General features: G+C 36.7%; 1 long non-coding RNA gene across 1 annotated transcript in view; it reads right to left on the bottom strand.

Annotated features, from left to right (window-relative positions):
• Positions 1-26,732, bottom strand: part of LOC118172565 — a 136,951-nt gene that overhangs the window by 19,816 nt on the left and 90,403 nt on the right. Inside the window, exons 6-7 of the long non-coding RNA XR_004753755.1 lie at positions 15,410-15,496; positions 390-552 (exon numbers count right to left, since the gene is read on the bottom strand). This is a non-coding gene — a long non-coding RNA (uncharacterized LOC118172565). The remainder of the gene's footprint in view (positions 1-389; positions 553-15,409; positions 15,497-26,732) is intronic.

Genomic DNA, 26,732 nt, shown 5'->3' with positions numbered 1-26,732 from the left:
CTGTAAGGGCAATTTTTTATAGACTTAATATATACTTTATATACTTAACTCTTTGTTCATCTTAACTATACCCTGAGAAAATTTTAATTTTCAATTTTTAATGTATCACTTTAATGTAACTCTCACCATTATTATTTTTCCCTTATTCTTGATCCAGGAAGCTGCATGCAGAACCTTATTAAGTTTAATTTCATGTTAGCTTAAGCAGTCTACCTTCTTGACATACCAACTCCATAAAAAGCCAGCAGTCTATTAACAGTAAAGTTCTGAAATATTTTGCCTACCTGTGCTGTTGATACTTTTGCTTGACCTATACTTAACACATGGTAATATTACACTTTTCTAACTCTTACCCTGCTACTTCTGTAGCCTTAGGTGCCTCCACTTACCTTCCATTTTCTTATCTGTAAACTGGGAGTAATAATAGCACAGACTAGTATCACAAATAGCACAGCTTCTGTCAGTTGCATGAACGATTTTTGCCTGCATTCAGGTCAGCAAGGCAGCACCTCTTCTTACTTTTGGCTTGCATTTTGAGGCATGATGAAATTTCTGCAGAAACATCCTACATTAAATACAAAACAGAACTCTTTGTCCAGAATAATCAGGAAATCATCTTTGAAAACTAGTCATAAAATTATAGCATATTAAACTCCTGCCACACCAGTTGTTTCTATGACCACCTGAAGCCCTGGTTTCCAAATGCCAGTTATAAATTGAGTAGAGAGGTATTCCTTTACTTTCACTGCCTTTTTTAGTATGCTATCCCCGTTTTCTTTTTGATAGAATGAATCGTCCTGAGTTCTAATTTTTACAGCTGTAAAGATGGAAATTTTCCATTTCCCGAGCTTCTTTTTTACAGGTTAAAATCCTTCTTCCTTATAGGAAAAAATATTATGGTTGTGATGGATTATTTGGTATCATGTAAGCATTAATTACACATCCTGGGTTAGTGTTTAAACCACATATTTTGGAGAGAGATAATTAACTGTCTGAAGCAGTTACAGTATTATGGAAAAGAGATAAATCTTTAGGTTTTCCTGTCATTGAATTCTTTAATAATTACTATTCCTTTAACAGACCTCTTTGAAGAACTGAGTAAACTATAATGTTAATCAAAATATGGGAAGTTGCTACTTAAGAGGCTAATCTTTTATCTTCTGATTCAGACAAATCAAATTGGTTCCCCCCACCCCCCTTTTTATTTTTTTTGTGGCCCACTTTACAAGAAAATGATGATCTCGGGCATGTTTCTACACCACAGTTGGAGCCTATAGCCAGGGATCAGAGACACCATTGTACTTATCCTCAACCAAGAATGATGGTCAGCTATTTTGCATGTGGAAAAGGGGAGAAGTTAAAATAAAAATTAGTGGTTTGGGCTAAAGCAGCAAAGGTGAAAAGTAAGCCTGCTTTTACACTTAGCCTACAAGTACGGAAATTCACTTACCCAACTTAAAGCACTGCATAAAATAGCAATTGAGGATAAAGAAGTATTAATCAATGAATAATTTGAATTATTCTGTGTTTGTTCTTTGGTGTTTTAACTTTTGCTGAAAATCAGTCAGGAGTGCACTTACAGCCCTTAATGACCTTAATTAGCCCAACCTGAGAGCTCAAGCCCACAGGCCCAGGAGTCCATATAAACTCAGGCTTCAGCATTAATTCCTAGAGCTTGAGCTCTGTTGTTGGGTTGCTTGTTTCCAGGCTTGTGCTTGGCCATGTAAGTTGTTGATCTGGGTTCTGACCTGGGGCCTGACTACCTGGTTGTACCTTGGCCCTGACTAATCACTACAATCCTGCTGCGTGATTGTTGGGCTGTATTTGACCCTGGTTACTCTTGGTAGACCCCACCCTGAACCTTATGTGCAAGCTGACTTTTCAGCTTGGTCCTCGGACTGACCCTGTTTACGTAAAAGTGAACTACAGGAGCATTCAGTGAATTTACAGAGACAAAAATCTCAATTTTATATCTTACTTTGGCTTTCACAGCACAGGTGACCTAAGTTGCCTAATACAAAATGGTAGCAATGCTACTTTAGTGTAATATGCAATGCAAGTCTTGGGGTGATCTAAATATTTAAGGAAAGATATGGGTAGAACCCTTCAATTTATGATTTCTTCTTCCTCAAAGTGCTTAGAAGTTCTTTAGCAAAACCTGTTTCTTCTGATTCTGATCCTTTTAAGAGAAGGATTAGTCAATTAGTACAATGCTATTCAATGTGACAGATGTAAGAGGATTAAGCTGAGCCTTGTTCATAGAGACTCTAAAAGCATTACATACGGAAACTAAACATTGCAACAAAGAAAAAAGGAATTTGGAGATGGATCTTTGTTTTCCACTTCATTCTTAGTGCTTCTTCTTTCTTCTTAAAGGTGATTTTTTTGTGGTTTTCTTATTGTGGGTATATTCAAGATTGCAAAAGCTATTCCTACATTTATCACAATGAACTCAAGACCTTCTGAAACTTCTTGGGAGCATCTCAAAATTATAAAAAACACCAGAAGTCAATACACTTGGGATGAAATGTGAGCTACTCAAGTTCAAGTGTCAGCATCTAGCTCAATGTGCTTAGTAATGGTTTTGTTGAAAATAAGTTGTTTTCAACATTGTTTTTTCAAAATAGCATTTTTTTGAGGAAATTGTGTTCTGTCAAAAATTCTCAGGCAACTTGTTCCATGCTTAAAATAAATAAATGTGGGCGTGGCTTCCTGAAAGAGTAAGAGAAGAAACAACTGGATCACTCAGAAATGAATGGGACTTGGATGCTTAATATACTGTTGTGCTTTCTGTGAGCCTTTCTGCCTCAAAGACTTGAGTTGTAAAATATGGTTCATAACTGAAACAATGTACCTAACTAGTTCTTTCAGTGACTTTATGAGTATTGAAATTAGGCCTAATTTTTAAAACAAGAGCCACATGGTGGCAGGAGAGAACAAGGGATGTAAGAAGATTACTGTGGCAAATGCTTCCTTCAGTTTTAGCTATGTAATACTTCTCAGTTCTACAGCACTGCTGAAGGTTCATGGCTATATTTTAGAATCAAATGGGCATAAACATAATTCATTAGTTACAATGTTTTAAAAATGGCCTCAGCTTTAAAGTTTCCAATATTACTCACTGAACTCAATAGGGAATTCTATAGTGAAGGTTAATATTGCAATAACAGCTTAAGTTATGTAGTATAGTTAGGATATGAAACCTGCAAGATGTTTGTAGATTGTCTGTATTGCAACCCCTTATCATAATATCACATGTCTATGACCAGAAGTGATTTTCTGATAGCTCTTTTCCTATTGCTACTCTTCTGGTGGCATACCTAGCATGCTACTGAGTGATATGACTGGCCAGAAATGGTAGTTCAAATTCATAATTCTCTGAAAGAAATATTTAGCCCTTCAGTTTTTAATGTAATGTGTTACATTGTGAACGTGTCTGCTATTCAAATAAATAAAAATATAGAACTTTCACTTTAAGTTCTACTAAGAACAGTCCAAACTACTAATCCTCTGGTTTAAGACCATCTAGGCATGTTACTTCATGGACATCCATAATTACAATACATTAACATTTTTAGATATCTCAATGAAGTTAACACAATTATCTAGTTAATTGCCAATGGTAACAGTGATGTATTTAGTTGTAAGCTTTGTTAGTACTTCCATAACTGCAGCCCAAACTGGGGTGTGACCAGTCACTTTTCCAATCCAGATGCAGTTCAGGCAGCTGACTTCTATTAAATTAAGAATATTGTAAATTTTGCAGTTCTGGAAGAGTATAATCTTACTAACTCTTACAGAGCTGTGACTGTTTAATCTATACTGGAAGACCTTATAGTATCCTTTCCATTAATTCTATCACTTAAATCACTTAAACTTTGCATATTCCATAAAAATAACTTTCTTTGAATCTGAATCTTTAATTTATTTTAACCTAAATGAATAGAGTTAAAAATATTGAATTCTTACTAAGAACCACCAGCATGACTTTTAAAATAACTGATTTAAGGCAAAAGAAGACATGAAGTAATTAAACAGGATATGGAGTATATTATCTCTAAACCTGTCAGTACAAGAATTCTTAGTACTTTTCTTAACAATAGTGTTGTAAAGTTTCTGAAATCTTAGAGGCCATCATTGCAGCCCTGGTCACACCCAAATCTTCATGCTAACAGGAGCAGCATAAGCTACTCATCCTCTCAGAAGACAGGGTTATGACTTCAAACTATATTTTATTGGGATAATTTTCTTTAACCTATTAATAAACAGTGGAGCTCAAACAGGAATTTTCTGATAATGCACAATTTTAGTGATCAATTGAACTGACAAACATTTACAAAAACCTGAAACTGCCTTACAATGCTTATTTCAATTCCTTCTCTATTCTTGCTGTGCACTCTTGAACTTCTCAATTTCATTCTAAGACCTTATGCTTCTGTATAATCCAAACTGACTTATTTCTCTTGTTCTCCCACTCCAGTCAATTATAAACCTTCACTTATTCTTCCCCCCTTCCTCATACATGCAGGAAAAGGAGTTCTACAAGAGTTGTAGGACATAAGCCAGAGAAAAACTTCACCACTATTAACATTCTCTAATTTTGTATCTTCTAAAGTATTTATTATTATTGATCAGACAGTTTCTTGAATGTGAGAACATTTGCACGCCTATGTAGTCTCCATGTCATCTGTTAGCTTCCAGGTTCCTTAATTCCTTTCACTCCAGACCTGCATACAATTCCTTCTCTTTTAGTCCTGTTAATAGTAATCCTAATAGAGATCCATAACTGCACTCTCAACTGTCTTTCAGATGTCTCTTAACTTTTTCTCTACTTTCTTCCCAGTCAGTGTTCTGCCGATTTCATTAAAGAAACAATTTTGTTTCTTTAGTACAATGCAGTTACCTGATTTCTACCTGAATACAAGGATCTTTGATTTCTTGTGTCACCTCTTAAATTGAGTTGCCTCTGAAAATCCACAAAGCTCCACTGTTTTAATGCAGGCCTCTATAACTATTTTACCATAATGCTTAGAAAAAAAACTTTTGATGTCAGCAAGCAATAAAAGTAAGACCTGTCAGACTGATATTTTCCTTTGTTATTTTTTTATCCTTATTGTATATTAGCTATGCATGAATTAAAAATGCTTCACTGTCTCCTTCAATTCTGCTAACACATAATGAATTCCCTTTATGCAGCACAATCCTACTGCAGTATAAGTAATAAATTCCTGCTGTATACTCATGGAATGTTTACACCACGTTTCAGGCTGGGTAAGACTTTCAAGTTAGAGATTAATGTTAAAAGATTATTAATTTTGACAAACAAATGAGAAACTCAAAGCATCTGGAATCTTTTTGTGCCTCCCAGCACACAATGTTCTGAGCAGTGTTGCATTGATTCCACATAATGTTCCCTGTACCTCAGGGTAATTTGAGGTGATTTGACTCAGGTGACTGAAGTGGCCCTCTCTTAGCCCAGCCTTCCCCCTTGCTGTGTCATGAGAAATAGCTAGACACTGAAACCACAGAGACAGACTTCATAAACACAGAATTGGGAAGTAACAAAATGATGAGGAACTCAAGTGAGATGAAACCTCGTTTTTCGCGGATGGAACCAGAACTGAGTATTGCAAGATTTTACCAGTACTCCAGCTATACTTGGAGACTGCTTCAAGTCACTGCTTTGAACTATATTAAGCAATCAAGGAAAACATTTTCTATCAACCTTCCAATACAATTTCCAGCATGGATATTTAATGTAGTTGACAGGAGTCATGAGGTATCACTATCATAAGAGGCAGTGTTTCAGACCAAATCTATGCCAGGTCTTAGGGTTTGGCTAGGATTCAGTGTTTTAGGAGACAAGAATATCCAATGTCTGCTGGCTGAATGGGCCTGTATGAATCCCCGTAGTTCTGTGATAGCACATGTTAGCATAGATGGAGTGGTAAATGTTGCTGCATTGACAGGTCTGTTGTGTATCTGTTAAAGAAAGAAGCAGTCAGCCAGGTCATCACCTTATATATCTACATCGACTCATGGATTTAGTTTCAGCATTCTATTTAGAACTGTCTTACCTAATCATCTCCCTAGCATGCATTTACTGATTTGGGGTTATTTATTCCCTTTTTAAGATTTACAGATGCTGTCGAGGATGCAGCTTGAGCAATAAAGTTCACTTGTGTGAGTGACAAGTAAAAAAAAACAATCAATCAAACAACCAAACAAAAAACACCCTAACCCATACCCGTTGATTAAAAAATTAGCCCAGTGCAGTAGGTAGTGTTGCACAGATTGTTTCATCTCCTTATAGTTAGTCCTGGTTAAGGCATAGTTGGCATAAGGCACTTAATATGCAGTGAATGCTCCTGGAAGGCTTATTTAAGAGGAAATGGCACCAAAAGAAATGACTTCATTCATGAGATAGATGATGCACACACACAGATGACTAAAGGTTTTAGCTCATTTCCTAAGATTAATGATAATCTAGATGTAGGACAGACTGAGAGAAAATTCCAGTCAAGTAGCTTGTACTGAAGCTTTCCCATCTCTAAGTTGCGAAGTGCTTCATTTCTTGTGGCCTAGGACTCTAGCTCAGTTATGTTATTTGTGTGCTTATTACCTGTTTATCTGTTCGGTGCTATTATGGAATAGTGAGTGACTGTTCAATAACATACTGGGAAATACAGCTTTGCTTTTTTATACATTAGTTAACTAAAGTTATTATTTTTACTGTGAGATACTGTTACTTTGGTACATTTAATATGCTAACAGCAATTAAGGAGTCATTATTAGGGTGAAAAAGTGGTGGTGGGGGGGTGGTGTATAGTTCTAAGGGATTTAATCTTCTTACTCTGCTGTAAACAAGGTCTTGCTAAAGTTTTATTTCTTTTTACTTCAGTGAAAGAGTCCTATTAATGAGAAGTCCTCTGTGGTGTGGACTTTCCTTCTACTGAGAAAAAGAAAATACTTTTTCATAACAAGTAGTAATAACAAATACATGCAAAATTTCAAGAAATACTCTAATATTTTTACTTCCCTGTCTTTATAACAGTTTACAAACGGAAGTAATACAACTCAAATATTCTTGGTTGATATGTAATCAGTTCTTGAAAATGAAGTTCTAGTTAGTCTCTTGTATTTTCATTGTAAATGAGTTACAATAGCTATTAGCAACTGTCCAAAACACATTGTACAGGATATTACAATAGTAATATAGTAAGTCTTGGTAATCAGTAGTTATATAACTCTTATTACAAATCATTGATTTAAAAATAAGCAAAAGTAAGTATAAAAAATGTCAAGCATGACTGAAATTAAACAAACAAACAAGAAAACTTAGAAAGCAAATACTTGGTGCCATGAAGTTTTTTCACAGTGAGTTTACATGCATTCAAAAAACTAAAACAAGTTTCTTGCAAGCCCTATTTTTTTGTTGTTTCTTAAAAACAAAATACACTATTCTAGAAGAGAAGACAAAATAATGCTTTTACGTGCAAGATGAAATTCTTACGATATTAGGCATTTTGTATTGCTCCCATAACTTTCTTACAGGTTACAAAAATATCAAGGATCTCTACTTCCCTTCCCCTGGGGTCTGATCCAATTCATCCGTAATTTAATAGACATCCTGAGAGCTTAACTAAATCAGACTTTTTGAGGATATTCACGGTATGTATATTTGATATATCAGTAGTTGCCAATAACATATGCAATAAACTTGAAATCAGATATAGCATGAGGTCTCTAACTATTTGTCATAAACCACAGAATTCTTGTACCTTTTTCTGAAAGGGCATGTCACACTTCATATTTTCCTTAGGATCCATTAGCATAAGATACTTCAGTAAATGAGGTTGTGTAAACAACCCTTGTTATTCGCAGATCTAAATAAAGTCCTGAATAAAAATAGTTTTGTTTTCCACCAAACTAGTTTTTATGTGCTGTAAATATTCTTAAAATCCATTATTATTCATATCAAGAATCTAAGCATGCTCATTTAGAACTTTGGATTATATTTATGGATTTTTTGAGCATTTGAAGTCTTCTTCCAGACAAACTTTTTAAGTTTTAAACTTTGAAACCTTGTTTTCCACATAAATGCATTTTCTAGAAATCACAAATAATTGTAATGGAAAATAAAAATGTTGTATTCCTTATGCTTTAAGCTTCTAGCCATCTTGCTTCTCAGCACTGGTGAAACTGATTTTGTGATGTGGTTACCAGGTTAGGAACCAAAACAGGGTTGTCACTGCTAATTCTTTTGTAACACACACAACCTGAATTAAGTTGTCTCTAACATCCCCTGGACTACTTGGAAAACAAAACTGACTACTAGGTGAAAGGACTACTGACTGAATGCCCCAGAAACCCATTGCTCACTAAGTCTATGCTCTTTGTTAGAGATTCTCTGTGCCTGCTATAATAGTTTCTTGCTTGGTTACAGAAGAAATCTTTTTCTTGTCTTCCTCTGTTACAGTCTGACTCAACTGTTCAAACAGCTTTGATACCTTGGCAAATCTCAGGTGATTCTGGAATTTTCGGGCAGCAAAAGCGTAAAGTAGAGGGTTAATACAGCTACTGATAAATACAAGTGCTCCAGAGACGTACTCTCCTTTGTCTATAATTTTTTCCAGTGCCAAATATATTTCATTAGAGTCTTCTATCTGAACTGTAATAATATCTAGGATGTTAAAGAGATGATGTGGGAACCAGCATAAAATGAATGCCACCACGATGCTGGTAATGAGCCGTTCTGATCGCTGCTTTGATTGGTAAGTCATTTGTCTTATTCTTTTTGCAACACACACATAACAAGTGCATATAATTAAAAAAGGAATTACAAAACCTGCAAGAGTCTCCAGCAAAAGATATGACACTTTCTGTCCAGTAGAAGAGTAGTTGCGACATGTGCACTGTAGTCCACCATTGATTTCATCTGTCTCTTGGAATGGAATAATAGTAACACCAAAAGCAATGGACAGGAACCAAATGAGGAACATGATTACAAAAATATTTTCTTTTGTTTTGTACCTTTGCATAGTGAAAGGGTAAAACACAGCCATTAGTCTCTCCAAGCTCAGTGCTGTAATTAGAAATATACTAGCATACATGCTGCAGTAAATCATGAAGACCAGTATTTTGCAGAACACGATTCCAAAAACCCACGAGTCAGCAAAGGAGTAAATCCAGATTGGCAAAGTGATCAGTATGAGGATATCTGCAATGGCCAAGTTCAAGATCAGCAAGACTGAAGGAGATACTTGCTTCATTTTTGTACAAACAGTCCAGATGACAATGCAATTTCCAGGGGTCCCAATAATAAATGACAAGCTCAGTATCATGCAGACTACCAGCTTCACAGCATTCCATGTCAAGCCGGTGCTGACTTCCTCAGTTTCACTCATTCCAGAAATTTTTTCAGTTCTTTTCAGGTGCTAATTCAGGTTCTTTTCAGGTTCAAATCCTTGGCGCTTTGTACTCTGAAAGTTCTGATTCTGAAGCTGTCAGCAAACAACTTGAGAGAAACTTCCCTAACTGATATTCTGTAGACTTATATGGCATGTGATCTCACATCCTAATGCTCACAAACGTCTGACCACGTGTTCCTCATGTTGTTTAGGAAAACAGTGTGTCTTTTTGCATGCAGAGCACAAATAAAAATAGTGTTGTCCCTGACTTTGCTCTTAATTATATATGCATCACAGCAGATTTTAAAGCATGGAGGTGGTCTTTCAAAAGTCTCCCTATTTTAAGAAGCCTGCTACTTGGTTAAAGCTACTGGTATAACCAACAGCTATGAGGAGGAAAAAAGATTGTCCTTTTGCTACTTTACTTTTGTTTGTGTGAATGTCAACATTCTATTTTAAGTATTTTAAGACAAAAAGAAGGGTGACAGATAAACCAAAAATGCGCATTAAATGTTTGCACTGAAATTGCATTCTAGAGCATGAAACATTATTATACTCTCTACCTTCATGTAAATTTTTTTTTTTTAATTCAGCAGAAAACAGTTGATCTTGATTATGCTTTAGAAATATGCTGGCATAGAGGAAATCAGCTTTTGTAGTGAGATTGTACCAGTACAATGAAGTGGGATGGAGTTGTAATTCTAATCATAGAATCACAGAATCACAGAATAGTCTAGGTTGGAAGAGACCTCCAAGATCACCGAGTCCAACCTCTGACCTAACACTAACAAATCTTCCACTAAACCATATCCCTAAGCTCTACATCTAAACGTCTTTTAAAGACCTCCAGGGATGGTGACTCAACCACTTCCCTGGGCAGCCTATTCCAGTGACTAACAACCTGTTCAGTAAAGAAGTTCTTCCTAATATCCAACCTAAACCTCCCCTGGCGCAACTTTAGCCCATTCCCCCTCGTCCTGTCACCAGGCACGTGGGAGAATAGACCAACCCCCACCTCGCTACAGCCTCCTTTCAGGTACCTGTAGAGTGCAATAAGGTCGCCCCTCAGCCTCCTCTTCTCCAGGCTAAACAGTCCCAGCTCCCTCAGCCGCTCCTCGTAAGACTTGTTCTCCAGACCCCTCACCAGCTTCGTGGCCCTTCTCTGGACTCACTCAATGTCCTCCATGTCCTTCTTGTAGCGAGGGGCCCAAAACTGAACGCAGTACTCGAGGTGCGGAATCATTAAGGCTGGAAAAGACCTTCATGATAATCTGGTTCAACCATCACCCTACTACCAATGTCACCCAATTACACCCAGTGTAATGTTAGGAGGAAATGGTCTGTGTCTCAGAAAATACATGATTAGGTTGTCCTACTGTGCTATGGGCTATGACTTTATCTCCTAGGAAACCTGGTAGTTAGTGCAGTATTCAAATCCTGTGTGAATCAAAAGTTCTTAAAATCAATAAATAAATAATCTTTGTCTGGCCAAAGATTATGGAAGTACTGTCTTACTCTGGTGTCAGAACATCTTATTTTTAAGTCTGGTTCCAAATAACTAAAGGAGGAACCAAAACAGCAGCACCAACAAAAATGGGCAAGAGTCACAGAAGTGAAACTAGAGGGGTATTTTATGTAAAATAAGCACAGAAAAAATGAATTATGCATAGCACAATCTATTTCATTTTAAATTGTGATACAGATTATTTCATTTGAGGATTATTCATATTTCATGTTGAGGTAGATTTTTACAAACATGGCAAATGTAGTGCATAACATTAAGAAGTATCTTCCAGAATGGGAAAAGGATTGCAACACCTCCTCCCAGCCCCAAATCGGCTTAGCCATTTTTGATCTCGTAAGAGTATAATGAGATCAACTGCAAATCCAGAATAACTCCACTGAAGTCAGGAATATTTTTTTTCAAAATGCTCTTTGTGTAATTAATATTTTAATTTGGGTTTCATCATATGATTCCAGTTCCTTTTATTTTTAATGCATTTAGTACCAATTGGGTAGGGGAAAACCCACATCAATTGTGTATATTCTAAAGGGAATTTCTGAAAATCCACTAATGAAAGGAAGTGGCGGGCAATGTCTCTTCTTCTAATGAAATCACCTTCGTACACATTATTTGGCCAGGAGTAACTTTGGGAGGGCTTTTTATTTACTTATTGCCTGTGGTACATCCAGACTGAACTACATTGCAGATACTTAAAAAAAAATCAAGGAGAGATGCTCAGTACTTCTGTAAGATTTTCTTCTTCAAAACTTTATTTTTGGTGGCAAAAAACAATTGTCTATAAAAATAGATTGGTATCTGAATTGGTATAGGTCTAATCCAGTGACATGTGGATCTGGTTGTACTTCTGAAGCACCTGTCCTTATATTTTTCAGAAACACATTTCCCCCACTTCAGTTGAAGCTTGCTTGCCAGATGGTCTCTGCCTCAGGCTGTATCTTTCATTTAAACAAGAAACCAGATGAATCTCAGCATTGCAGGAACAGCCTGGGATTCCTCTTTCCAAACAGATCCCAGACAGGTGTTGAAATGCTGAGATTGCCTGAGTAAGATTCTGAAGACAAGCTTTTAGATTTAATAATATAGATATTGGTGATAACATTAGCTAAGGACTGTGTTTTTGAAGTGCTCTATGTGGTTGTTGGATCACTACAAAAAGTTCAGACTCATTTTAGGATGTCTTTAATGATCTCTAAAAGTGACTGCTATTTGTTCAATTTACCCTAGTAGGACACAAACTTTATGGGAAATTTAACATGTATTTCCATTAGCAATATACTACGTTCAATAACATGCTGAACACAACGGTGATTAAACAAGTCAGTATCTCAGTCATTCTGGTGACCAAGTGTGGTGGAGTTTTTAATGTATAAACATGCCGCTGGACTTCTGCCCTCATAAACACTGGTCTAATTGTATTAACAGTAGTGAAGTTAGGATGCATTTCTGTGTTTAAAAGATAAAAGTCTAAATATGAAAGTTTTGTGTACATGCATATTATATATGCTTTCTGTATGTAATGCAGTAGTGTAGTCATGAACATGAGAAACTTTGTGTTAAGTGTGTTAACTTTAGATTGCCATATAATTTCTGAAAACATTCAAAAATTAAGAAAGTCTGTGCTATTGCTAAGAAACATTCTGAATTGAATTTGCTGTGGTTTAAGTACAAGGGAGGTGTTTTGTTCGTCCACGTTATATTGCTTCATACACATGAGCTTCCCTCTGGTGGATAGTCTGTAGTTTGCACCACCACTGAGCATTTCTTAGACAGCTAATGTGTTTGGGCTGCTACACTGAAATGGTAATTGATACTTCCAGATTTGCATACTTATACTAAGAATCAGAATTTCACTCCAAGATGCTGAACATTCACTCCAAGATGCTGAACATTCACTCCAAGATGCTGAGGGTTAACATCCTCTGCCCAAAGCATATCCACCTTTCCATGCATTAAGAGCATGTCTGTAACAATTTACAGAATAGCTGATGCATGGGAAATCCATATTATGTGTAACTTGTATGAAGAACAGTCCCAAAAATGCTTTTAAAAATCTTTCCAACTGTTGTCTTCAGAAAGATCCACCGGATGTTTGGCTATAAAGAAATTGCTGGAGAAAGAATAGTAAGTATCATGTTTCTGCTGAGAGGCTGGAAACCAATGCCAGCAACCTTGTTTGCCTGACGATCCTGAAGGAAGTTCCTAGTCTAAACCCTTTAATTCTTCAGCCACTGAAAGAAGATAGCATTTGCAGGATAGATACAGTTGTCCTACAACAACTGCAGTTCAATGGTGTTATAAATGACAGTGTGAAAGTCACATGAAACCTTGATCAGAAACTTATGGGCTACTCCATTCTCTAAGCTAGGGTAAATTGATATGGTTTGCCAGTGCAAAGGTGATCTACATGTTGCTTTCCTGATTACAGGAGGGTCTCCTATATAAATGGGATCCCATGGTGCGCAGCATGTCTCCACTCTGTAATTACGATAAAGGAAAGTGTAATGCTGGAAAAGACACTTATTAGACATTTCTAAGCTCTTGCAAACAGTGTTTGCAATAGCAGTCCATGATGCAGCAAGTACAAATGAGAACACTCTCAGTGCTTCTTCACCACCAGACAAAATACCTTAATGAAGAGCTACCCTGGGATCAGCTTCAGAATGTAATGAAAGATATGTACCTTACACTATAAATAGTTTGTAACATTCTGTTCTGTTTTGTTAACTGGTCTTCTAATAATGATATTACAAAATAATAACTCCTACCCAGCTCAGTAGCAAATAAAAATGGTTTAATACAACTGGCCAGAGAAAATAATTCCTGCGCATTGCATTCAGGAAAACTGCTGTAGAGCTCGTGATAAGAGGAGTGGTTATAGAGGCACACTGGACGTGCATTCACACATGCTTACATATTAGTACCTTTCTTACAGTAACAAAACAATCATGAACAATCTGAATATGTTGCATTGCCATCGATTGTGAAACTATCAAATTAAATGCTGAAATATTATCCTTGTACAACCAGATATACCAGGCTCATGAGAGTAGAGGCCCTAATTAAGGAGGTAGTGAAGGTCTGATTACAAGCAGGAATATGAATAACAATTATGCAGAGATTTTGGAAAAACTCAGAGTATCTTTTCTCAATATTATGAATGTATATTCTTTAATTTTCTATTATTCAGAGTACAAGCTCTCAAACAGTAAAAGTATGGTTTAGTTATACTCAAAGGTAAGACTTTAGTCTGTGTTTACATCAGCAGTCACTAAGTTGCTATGTACGTAAAACGTTGCTATCCAAAATCCTTATCTATCTGAGCGTATATAGCACCACAATTGCTACTGAGTAAATCAAATGCAAATGCATTGTTTACACACTCCTACTTTTATGAGTAATAAATTACCGATGACAAATACTGCTCAGATGACTTGTTACCAAAAGTTACTTGATTTTTCTCTATCTAAACGTACTGTAATTTCTACCTTGTTTGGGATTTCCTGTAAATGTTGTATTACTGTAGCATTCATGCCTCTGAAATTCAGCAATGTAATTAAAGTCCTCAGAGCATCTTAGTTGATTAAAAAAATGCTGTAGTTTGCTGTACATGTGCTGCAGCAACAGACAGTAGCTGTTGTTCTGCATACAGGCTAGGTATATATTATTTCCTACAGTAAACTCTTTTGTAAAGGGATCTGTCCATGTAGTTATGTATTTTCAACAGAGGGTGGCATTGAAGAACCATTTATTGTTTTGTTGCCTAATACTGCAGATGTGGAGGGTGTAGCCATTGTCTGTAAACAGGGCAGACAACGTACAAGTTCAAGGCTGAGACCCGTAGAACTGACTCTGGCATGAAAAGGTTAGATGACTGCAACTTAAATTTCAATACTGTTGATAACATTTTCTAGATAAGCTTCCTAGTTGTTTCTATCTTGCAGATGTTCTTTCTATATATTCTTAACATTCTAGCTCTTAGTGATGTTTTGAACTACATGACCATTTCCAATTGTGTAATACGTAACTAGTACAAGGTCAGCCCTGCCATGAAAATAACTTGGCATCTTATTTAATTTTCTATGTCTCTGAAGCAACAAACTTGGAAAGTGTAGCAATGATTCAAAAATACTGTCTTTAGTGTAATTTACATTAGCATGTTCCTTGTCTTTTTGAAAAGCAGTCCAAACTGTGTTCTCTCATGTTGTGAAACAACCCTGCTCAGCAGATCTGAACAGATTAAGAGCCTTAACTCCTTTAATACACTAAGCGTTGAGCCATTACCTCTAGTGTGAAACAAACCCCTGGTTTTGTGGCCTTTTGTCGGGAGTCTGGTCAACTGTGCTGAAAGTATAAAGACTGTACTTGTTTTATGAGAAACACAGTAATTTTCTCCTGCCCTGTAGCAGCTGCCATAGGTGTGTTAGACACTTGTAGAGCAATACATAAGCCCTAAGTCACTTAGTAATTAACATACCTGGCATGTTGTTCTGCATGGCCAGAGAGAAGCTAGCACATTGTACTGCGCTACTGTTCAGAATGATCTTGTCCAAGCATTCTTATTCTGAAATAAAAAGCAGCAAGGATTGATTCTGAGATGCTACACACAACTACAGTTACAGCTATTTACTAAGCTTACACATCATATATTGAATGGAAACCATGTAAAATATGCCATGTTTAGGCACTGGCAACTTGCTATCATTCTGCAATGTGATCTATTGCCCCTATAAGACTTTCATTTAATATTAGAAATGTCTGTGAATAATGATGGCTTTTCCAGTGTTTTCACTAGCAGAAAGTGCTGGTGTGATGGCACTTATAATAAAACTATTCACTTAGAGTTATGATCAATAGAACAGAGGGGATTTTCTTGGTTAAAAATCTAATTATTCATAGATTTTAAACAATGTAAGGCTGTATTAGACTCCAAAGTCATCTGACCTCATATTTTGACTTGAGCCTAATAACATGATCTAGATTTAGGTATGTGTATTATGTTCTAGTGTTTAGTTAGATCAAAAAGTCCTTTTAGTCCAGTGCTTTTGTCTCGGACAGCAGCAAAAAGGAGGTACACAGGGAAGCCTCTAAGAACAAGCCAAGTTTGACTATGCTTGGCCCACACTCTCTTGCTTTTAGCTGATTAGAGCTGAGAAATTTCCTGAGCCAGATATGGTTTTTACGCATTTAAAAGCTTTGTGGTCAACTCCTCTGTAGACTTGCAAAGTCTGTGCTTGAACTTGTGTACTTTTAGCATCAACAATATACAGCAGCAAGAAGTTCTGCAGCTTTTATACACTGTGTGAAGAATAACCTCCTTTTATTTGCTAGTCTCCTGTTAGCTTCATCTGGTTTCCTACATATGTATGTCAGAAGAAACAGCCAATAGCCAATCCCATTCATCCTCTCTATAGCCCTTATTTGATTGAACCCCCAAATCTACCATTTCTTACTTTCAGACTGAAGAGTTCTTTCATACACAATAAAGCCCTATACAGAAATCATTCCATACTTTTCATTGTCTCTGTTGCTTTCCTCCCTTAATCCAGGTGTTTTATATTCCCTTTGAAACATGTGAACAGACTAGTTCTGAAATGTAAGAGTTTAGCAGACTGAACTGCAGTGTGTAGAAGAAGAATGAGAGAAACCAAGCTATGCAGGGGTCCCAGATCCCTCTTCTCAACCCTGCTGATTTCACCATTACTGTGTAAAAAGGGATCTAGTTTGGCTGTCTATACTTAAACTGTCAACATTTTTTTATTTTTCTTTCCTTTTTTTTTTTTTTTTAATTTGCATTTAGTTTAGTTCATGGGAATCTCAGACATGATCACTGTCTTTCTGTTTTTCCCCTCAGTGCCAGTCTGTACTCCAGCATTTAGAAAACTTCATTCCAAAGGTCACTGTCATTCTTTCTTCAATTACTCCAGATGCTCCATGGTCATAGAGGTCCTGGTGCGATACAATTACCTTGTCATCTGTAAACCATTGACTGTCCTCTGTCTAGTAGATCTTTGTACCTTGCTTTGCTGTGTGTCTGTACTTAAACCAGTAAAGGTCAAGTATCGTTTAAATATGCCATTATTCTGCACTGCATGAAAGATGCTTTTAATTTTGTATGCCAGTTTTCTTGTCAGCTTTGTGTTTTGAGTCATGCCTGTGTAGGATGCATTTAGTCCTCAATGATATTGAACAGTATCTCTTTAAAATCTGCTTTTTCCCCCCACAGCAACTTACATGTGACTACTTTTATCATGATTGCTGTTTTCCTGTCTTTTGAGTTGCTACGTATTAACCACATTGTGTGGTATCTGACCGCATCATTGCTCAAACTATTGCTATAGCTCTGCTGCATTGGTTCCCCTCTGTATCAGCTGGATGTACTTCACGCTGGTATAGCGACATATCCCCATACAGAGTTCTGGTCCTTGGCACGTTTTGAGGTCTGTTACTGAGTGAATAACAGAGCACATTATATGGAAGCCACGGCTACAGCTCTTGCTAGACTTGAAGCTCTGGGTCAGGGGGGTTGTCCCCCATCAGCTCCCACTTGCAATTTAAATTGCAGATCACAGATCCAGTCAGAAACATCCAAGTTCTAGTCCTCAGATTCAAGTTTTGAACAATGTCAGGCTGAATTCCTAGTTTAGCATATTGGCTAGGCTATCACTGATAATAATGTAATCCTATATTCTATACAAGGTTACACAGACATCAAGAAATTGACTCTCTGAAGAAAATAAAAACAGAATTTAAACAGACATTTGAACAGAATTTAAATTTTGAAAATTGATAACCCGTGTTATCTGAGAACAGTCATCTTCTGTGAGCATAGAAGATGACTGTTCACAAACTATGCTAGGATGAGGCTCAAGTAGAAGAGTTCACATTCCCTCATAACACTGTATCTTTTAACAGGAAATCATGAGGCCAACTTATCTGCCACATGAAAGCTCAGATATTTTTTGCTTTTATTTATTTTATTTTTTGCTTTTGTTTTTATGTCACATGATAACAGTATCCATTTTCTACCACTTTTTCAGCTTGTAATTTGAATTCTCTGGCTTCATCACTTTCAGCTGCCAAACACTGATAGCCGAATGACTTCCACCATACCATGAAGAAACTCTTCAGAGTGTTTGTTATTCTAGTAACATATTTAAAACCTAGCATGGTAGCAACATTTAAAGCATCTCAAGCTGTTTATAGCATACTCATTAAAATGTTGTCCTAGCACATCTATTTTCTCAAAGTCCTATGACAAGGCAGTCTTTGGCAAGCTTCTTTCTTTTTAACATGTCCACAAATGGCTCTAAAATACCATTTGAAGCTTAAAACATGACAGGTTAGTTCACTGACCCCTGCTCAAAATGCACTTAATTCACTGTTAATCCCCCCTAGAGGGGGGATTAAATGTAATGGTGGAATTTTATTCAAATTGTCTGCTGTTGAAGTCATTTGAAGTTTCAGATGCTGAACAGCCCTGTAAAACTCAAGCTTGAAATTGGAATTGTGCATTATTGGCTATAATCTTTCCTACACTGAGGGGATTGGTGGGAAGAGAGGATGTTAATCTGAGGATGGACCAGCATTGTGATGTGAAGTATCAGCACTTTGGCTTCCAAGGTTTATGCATATAGAGCATTCCATGATAGAAGTTTAACGTATGTTTATGTTTGATGCTAACCCCTGTGACCAAAAATCCTGAGATGCGAAGTTTTCATGGGACAGGAGACTGAAAGATTGGGTCATTTTTTATTCTTTGATCATTGATCTTGACCATTTGATTAAGAGAACTATCAAGATAACAGTCCTGATCTAATTTTGATGCTAGTTATGGTCTGAGCAGAAGGATTAGAATAACCTTCCCCAGTCCCTCCAACCTTAATTTTCCTATAACTGTATTTTTTGCAGACACAGACAAAGCCTGTCACACAATGCTACTCACGAAGCTGCTGATTAAACCAGTTTCCCATGATTAATCATTCCCAATTGCCTCTGTCCCTCTGTCCAGAAGGGAACTATATTCTTACAAGAATCACCAGGCAATACTTTTTAACTTAGCATGCCCAAGGGATGGGAGGCTAAGTGCCTGTGCATAATTTAGATGCATTTGTAGGTTGTTTGTTTATCTCCTGGGAAAGTGGCATCAGCCAAACATAACAGGCATTTATTTTTATAGGCACTGATAGTCCAAACTCAGATCTGAACAGCTCATTTTGTTATTCCTGTTAGTTTTGTTCATTTTAATATTACTTAAAGAGCCTTGGTAAAATTTGGATCTTTTTTATTTGGTTCCTAACTGTAGTCAGTTTTCCTGCTTATATATTATTTTTAATGTGATAATCCGGATTTAAATAATAGGAAATAAGTAGGTTGTCTATACACCTTGCTTCTCATATCTATAACTGTTTTATAGATGCATCTTTTAGAGGTAGTATGTGTCATTCAAACCCAAATAGCTGTAATATAAAATGAAGAGGAAAAGAGATCTTTAAAACAGCTCTTAAAATCTCAGTTACAAAATACCCCCTTCAGTACATTTTTTAAATATCCACTAAAGAGGAACTCTCAAACTGTTTCACAGAGGAAAAATTGAAGTCTCAACAAATGCGATCAGTCAGATGTTTTTCCATCATTCACTGGTTGTACAATTTAGCACTGAAAATGAGTAAATGAAATCTTAACAAGATCAGATAAAAACCAGCATGTTCCTCAGTAAGTTACTAAATGACTAATGGTCACCAGTTTCAATTCTTCTGGATACACTTGTGATCCAGACCTGGATTCACTTCTGTCAGGAGTCAGTTGGATGTAATAGTAGCAGTGTTTTTTCTTCTTAGAAGTAACTTCAAGCTAGCAAATTTCCTAAGCCCTGTATTTCTTAGCAACTTCCATGACTCCCAGCCCAAGTGGGACACCAAACAATGTGTGACACTGGATGAGATTGCTCATTAAATAAAAGAACAATGGTCCCCAAGCCTTTTCATTATTTGTGTACTAGAATTCTGAAATGCTCCTGTTTGACTCACGCCACATGACAAACAAGATTTCTTTTGCTTTCTTTGGCAGGTATGTCACTATGCCCTAGCCATTCTTACAGTCTTTAAATACATGCTAGCCTTAAAATAGCAGCATGCTGAACTTCTGCTTTCTTTCTCCAAATCCTCTCTTCATCTGAAAAGCATCTTGCCTGCAGATCAAAACCACCTTGTTCAACTTTTTAGCTTTTTACCTCAGACCACAAAGAGTTTCTCTGCACAGCAAAAAATGTCAGGCTCTATCATTCATGCAACATGTGCTGGGAAGTTGCTGAAACTTATGAGAGCTTGTGTAAGACATAAGCTGTCCCTGAGGGTTCAACCTGCTCAGTTTTCATCACAACATAGATCATATTTAAACTTTTTCTCATATATTCCTCCTACACTTAGCTGTACCTCCAATTTCAAAATTCTACAATGGTTCAATCTGAAGCAACAACTTTGAGTAAATCTCAAGTAAAACTTACAGTATCTTAAGTCCCAACATTCTTGCTAAGAATTTCTCACTTTCTGATTCTAACAAAATTCTCTTTGACTCAGCAAGTATTTTACCATTCAGCACCTTTTGGTTTCTTTTGCTGTCTTGACTGGAATGAAGAATTTAGCAACTGAAGGACTGAACTATAAAAGACATCCACACTTTATGATGGAATGAACATAATCTATGGATTTATTGGATCTTAGCAAATTTTAAAAATCATTTAAATCATTAAATGAGTGTTTTTGAAGAAAGTGTTACCTCTAGGTCCTGTCAGAGTACTAACATCTCATAGCCTCTAACAATGAAAGATTCATTCAAAGACCAGGAAGGTGGGCATACATTATGCATCTGCATTGTAAAACTATTTTATAGATATGGTTTTCCAGTACAGTAATTTCTTGGTGGTCCCAAAGGCAAGTGAAATCATATTAGAATACAAGCCTAGTTTTTGTTTGTGTTGTTGTTTTTAAACTGGTGTGTGTGTTCCCCCAAGAATTTACTAGAAATAGAAGTTCTGAAGTTCTTTGGCTTTCACTGGTACATACAAGTCTGCAAATATTAATTTTCTTTACTGCTAAAATTTAGTAAGGAAGTTTGTTGATTAGAACACCAAAAAATGATCTGTTTCTTGCACTTCACCTGATATGACGGCATAGATCTGCAGATCTCTCCATAACAGGTACACAAATCAACAATATTTATTTTTATTCCTAAAGAAAACATACTGTGATTCTAAATATGGAGAATGAGTATTTCAAGTTAAAATTATTCTATTTTAAATGTTTTTTTGTTTGTTTGTTTGTTTGTTTTTTTGACTAGAACTACTGTTTAAGAGTACCTGCTACACTGGGCCAAACGAACACTAGGGTTAGATTGGGAAATCCAAAAATCAACCTTAAAAGTGGGAGACGAGTATAATAGGACTAGATTACAGAACATATTAATCAAGTTCTCTACCACCTTCTACCTTAAAACTTCAAATTGTTTGTAACTTTTCCAGATTAGTAACATATAGTCCATTCAGTCCTAAATCATTTGTGTGGTTACAGACATAATGACAGAATTACTAGTGACACGATCATGCTGGTTTTTTTCCCTGCTTACTTATTTTCCCTGGTCTGTGCATGTCCTTACACTGTCTTTACTGCAGGCTGCTCAGAACTTGAGATCATTGCAGGCTTATTAGTCATTAGGTGCTCACAACTTACTGTGAAGCTCGATTACGTGGCTCATTTACAAGCAGTAATTGATTCGCTTTAGCAAAACTTGAGCCAAAAGAGCAATATGATCTCCTTTATACAGATTAAAGGCTTGAAGATAGGAGAGATGATAGTGACAGGATCTATTAATTGCGGATATCCTACCATGGCAGATGGCTAGGTTCTCATGTTCTAGATTGATATCCAAGTAAGCCTGCATTGTGTACCTGCACTGTCCAATTGCCCCCTGCCCTTCTTCTGGCCCTGTTCTGCACCATAAACAAACTCAGCTTGAAGGAGCCTGAGGAGCTGACCTCAGCTCTTGTTTTCTGTCCTGATGCTAGTGAGCAGCAGCATGGGGAATAATACAGAAGTGAATGTGAAGTGCTGAGGAAGCAAGAGAAAGGAGAAGGAAGGGAAAGTAACTTTGAAGCCTGGGTTCAAATGCATGTCAGACTGTTCTGGGACTGTGTGTCTGTGCTTATATTTACAGCTTGAGTTTAAAAAGTGTTGTATTTAGTTGGGAGGGGGCTTTCTACAATGCGTGAACAACAATGTCTAAAAATGGATTAAAAAAAATCTTTGTTAAAGGTAAGAAACCAATATCTTCTCCAGGCAGATTAAAAAAAAATCTTTGTTAAAGGTAAGAAACCAATATCTTCTCCAGGCAGATGAGAAATGGAACACTCCTCTGGAAGATTTAACAAAAAACGGCAATGAATTGAACTGAATGTCTGAGATATTTTTGGGATCTTGTAGATGTAAAGTTTCATTCTGAGGAAATGTTATTTAAAAACCCTGTGTTACTATAATAATAATAAAATAACACAGAGGCAGCCTCTTTCCAGTGCACACTGAGCTCTTCAGAAAATATATGTTTATGACTGTCCCCCATTCAGGTCAGCTGCAACACGTAAGTATTATTACAGGTCAGTCACACCTGTGCTAAAAGCAGAATACATTGTACAGGTATGACTGACTTCAACTAGACCTCAAAGTATTCTTGAGAAGGAAAGGATTAAGCTTGCTTTTTTACCTCCTGAGCTGAGCTTTAAGGGCTGATATTTCTTTAAAGAAAAAGACAATTATCTTGCTCCACAGACAGTGAAGAAAGAGCATATCAGTGTTGTGTAATGCTATTTTTTGTGCTGCTTTTTCAAAATAAAGTCACGTTTAAACAACAGTGAGGATTCCTACCAATGCAGAAAAAAATAGAAGGGTAAATCTTGTGCCAAGGAGCACTGGAAAACTTTGTACTACAGAGAGTATTACTGGGGGAAAAATCCTTGGCAGCTTCTTAAAAAAAAAACACAGCATATGTATGCTCTAATGAAACTTCACGTTGAACATGTGTGCTGTTCCAAAATTGAACTTTATGGAATATAACTACTTGTGGCAAACTAATGCAAAATTTACCATCCTAATCTTCATATGTTCCTTATACCAGTGTAAATGTTAGGTTTTATCAATAGGCTTGTGTAGGTTTCAGGCTTCACTTCTCAATAGTGATCTCGATTCCTTCCTGGCCTCAGGCATGAATTCAGATTGCACGTATGAATATAATTTAAAGCTGAATACCTGGTCTGGTGTGTGATGTTTGTGGGGCACTGAAAAAGAAATGTCACAGATCATATTACGGTATTTTCCAAAGACAAAATTTTTGGGAATTCAGGAAGAGATGTCACAGTGATGTCTGCAGGAAAAAATGAAATGAGCAGATGTTGTTTGTACATTCAATAACAAGGAATATGATTAAAATAATTGCTATAAATCAAAATACTGTTTGTTTATGTATGTGATAATAGGCATCTTACTCACTACATCTTTTATCTTCTTTCTTGTCTAAGAGACTTCCGTGAGTGTCTGTTTCACTACTCTCATTTTCATCAAGGTTAGATTCTGGATCTTGGGGTAATTCTTATTGTTGAAAATCTTGTGAGGCAGTAAAGATTAAAATAGCAAGTTTCTGAAAGATATGAATGGTGAAGATTGTGTTAACATATTCTGAACTTGGTAAATCCCGGAATGAAAAACAGTAACAATGGGGCAATTACTGCATGGGCCTCTGCCTACAGTGCAGACCTGTGCCAATGCTTTGGTCGTCATCACATCTTTCTTTTAAACTTGCCTCAGCTGTGAAACATGTACCGCTACTACAAACAGCAGCGCTTAATCAGTAGACAGTATATGATAGTTGCTTACTATATTAAATATTTGTTTCACATACTGCTTTTTCTCCTGTTGTTTATTATCCTTATTTGCTAAGAATGCACGTCTTTGGGACAAAGCTGCTTTTCTAGTAGTGTGTCTAGCTCAGCACAGTCATGTTTGGGGATATTTGAGCCAATACAAACACTACTTAAATGGCAAGGATCAGAGGCAAACAGAGAATTCTGTTCAACCAAATAAAAGATGTTTAAGCAAATACTAGATTTCTGGAAAGGATCATTTCTTTTAAATAACAAGTCTGCATACTCATGTCTAATTCATGGTTTTTGTCAAGTTGCCAGTGCAAGCCCTCAAGGAGTCTTAAACAAAGATAATTCTACTGATATTCTAATTTCTGCTGTTCAGTATAGTTTGGTTCTGATGCTTGTTTGGAAAGAAGAAAAGAATATTTACCTAGGATACTGATTATACACATGAAAAAAAATTCTCTACAATGGTAACAAAGTGGACTTTTTTTTTTTTTTTTTTTCTTCTCATATATAAGCATGACAACGGCACAGTACTGTTTTCATCAGTATTTTCAACTGTAACAAATTCCTTTTCCTTGTCCAGATAGTTTTCGATATGAAGCATGTGAAGGGAAGTAGCACATAGCATTATACCTTTTATAGAAATAAGCTTGCTGGCATTTTACTGGCAGTTTCAGACTTGTAGTTGGTTCTGCTATTTCTTGGATTTTAACATGTAGAATTCTGTGAAGATGATGTACATGATCATGGTCCTGAACTGATGGTAATCTGTAAATGCCCCACTGTCAAGTCATTCTGGATTGCCTGGATTGCCTTTCTAACAGCACACTACTTGGAAATACATTGTATTGAGTTGGTTATTTGCAGAGCATCAACTAGAAAGCAATGCCAAGGGGCTCCACAGTTGCATGGTTCCTCTTGTTTCTCAGTGCAAATGGTACCAGGCACTCAATAAGAAAACAGAAATTTGCTCTTAATATTTAAACAACCTTATAAAGGCAAAGAGCTTAGTTTACTTTGTTTTCCAGTATGAATAGTCCTGATCTCCCAAAATGAGGCAACAAAAGAAAGAACTAACATACACAACTTGATTCATCAGCTGAAAGACTTATCTAAAGAACCAGGGCTTGCACAGCAGAAGGAATAGGAATTACGTGCTTAGCAGGTTTGGAGAAGAATAAGAGGAAAAGGTGTTTATGAAGAGTGAACATATTCCCAACTGTCAGAACAGTGCAGAGATTCATAACAGAAATATTAAGATTGGTCTGAACTGAGTATGGAATTGTGTGTGATATCATAACAAGAAATAATAAAGGTTACACAAATGACACACATTTGATAACCAAAGACATAAATAACAGCAAACTGGCAAACACTGAGGAATGTGGTGTTTACATCTGTAAAGACCAAAAGGCCTATGTGCTCAGAGGCCTACAGCAGAAATGACTTCTCAGCAGAAAAACTACCCCCAGTAAAGGGAAGATGATAGCAAGGTTACAGTAAGTCATACGTGCCATTCCTCTTTTGGTTAGCTCAGCAATGGAAAGGATAATTCATAAAGACATTTTAAAATAAAGAAGCAAAGACTGCAAACAGTGAGCTTGCCTAAAATTTAGAGGGTGAAATAAAAGACAAAGACAAAAAAAGTGACAAAAAAACAAACCCAAACCAAAAAAAGCTCAACAAAAACCCCACATCATAATAACAACACTACACAGAAAATATGTTCAAAATTTGCTTTGCTGCTGTCCAAGGGAATCCAAGAGGCATAGCAAGGACTTGATAGTTGGTATTCCTTGAATCTCATGTCACAACACAAGTGATCTTGGCCTGACTACTTGGGCATGAACATTTTGGTGCTTTTTAGTATATAGCAGTATGAGAGAATGACTGAGTGACTGATTCGCTTTTTTTTTTTTTTTTTTTTTAAACACAGCTTTACCCTTCCATAAGGTCTTTCACTGCATTTTGTAACATTTAATTCCTACACAAGGATCAGTGTTGCAACCACTTTTACAGACAGTCATACTTGCACACCCTGTCGTTTGCTTTAGTAGAAGGTCATTTCAAGTCAACACTTGTGTGGTGACTAAGCACCTGTCTTTGGGATGGAGGCAGGCCTTTGGTTTTGTTGGATGTTGTCACCTTTCCACTTAGTGTAAATGTAACAGGTGTGGCAGCTGCCTGGAGAAAGACAATCCTAGATTTAGACTTAGTGTTGCCTTCCTTGAGGGCTTTGTTGCATTTTCTTCTTCTAATTTCAGAAGGATATATCTTCTCCTTCCACATTAATGCCGCAACATCCCCCTCACATTTTTCTGAATTCCAGTCAACAGGTTGTGTGCCTGTTTTTTCAGATTCTGCTTTCATGTGTAAGTATTTTTGATGTGTCTTTCTGCAGAACTACAAATCTTGAATAATGAAGTCAGTGAGGCAATAACAGCTACATTTTTATATCTTATGGTGTCTATATAGCTGGTTGAAATACATAGATCAATGAGAAGTAGTTTTCTACTTTTAGTGTCTCACTCTGATATTGATACTGTTCGTGCTGGTGTGTAACCCATTCAAGGCAGGCATATTTCTGCAAATTAGCAGGCACACCAAAGGACGTAGGAAGCTCTAAAGCAAATATAAAGGTGCCCTTGTTGCAAAGTAACCCCATCAGAAATAGCGTTACCCTGAGCATGAAGCGGTAATGCCTGGCTCAGCATATGTTCTCAGTAGGACTGGATGCAGTAGTGAACCAAGGGAGCCTTGTTTTGCTCATTAACATGATCACGGCCAGTCACGAGATGGGATTACACTGGTTCCAAGTACCATTTTATTTTCCCCCTTGTAGTTTGTGCTTCTATGGTATCTTTCCTTATCCCCTCTGCAACTA

This window comes from Oxyura jamaicensis, chromosome 11, assembly GCF_011077185.1.
Source record: "Oxyura jamaicensis isolate SHBP4307 breed ruddy duck chromosome 11, BPBGC_Ojam_1.0, whole genome shotgun sequence".
Classification (NCBI taxonomy): Eukaryota; Metazoa; Chordata; class Aves; order Anseriformes; family Anatidae; genus Oxyura; species Oxyura jamaicensis.
Note: the sequence above shows the minus strand (reverse complement) of the source record. Positions and strands in the feature narration are given on the sequence as shown.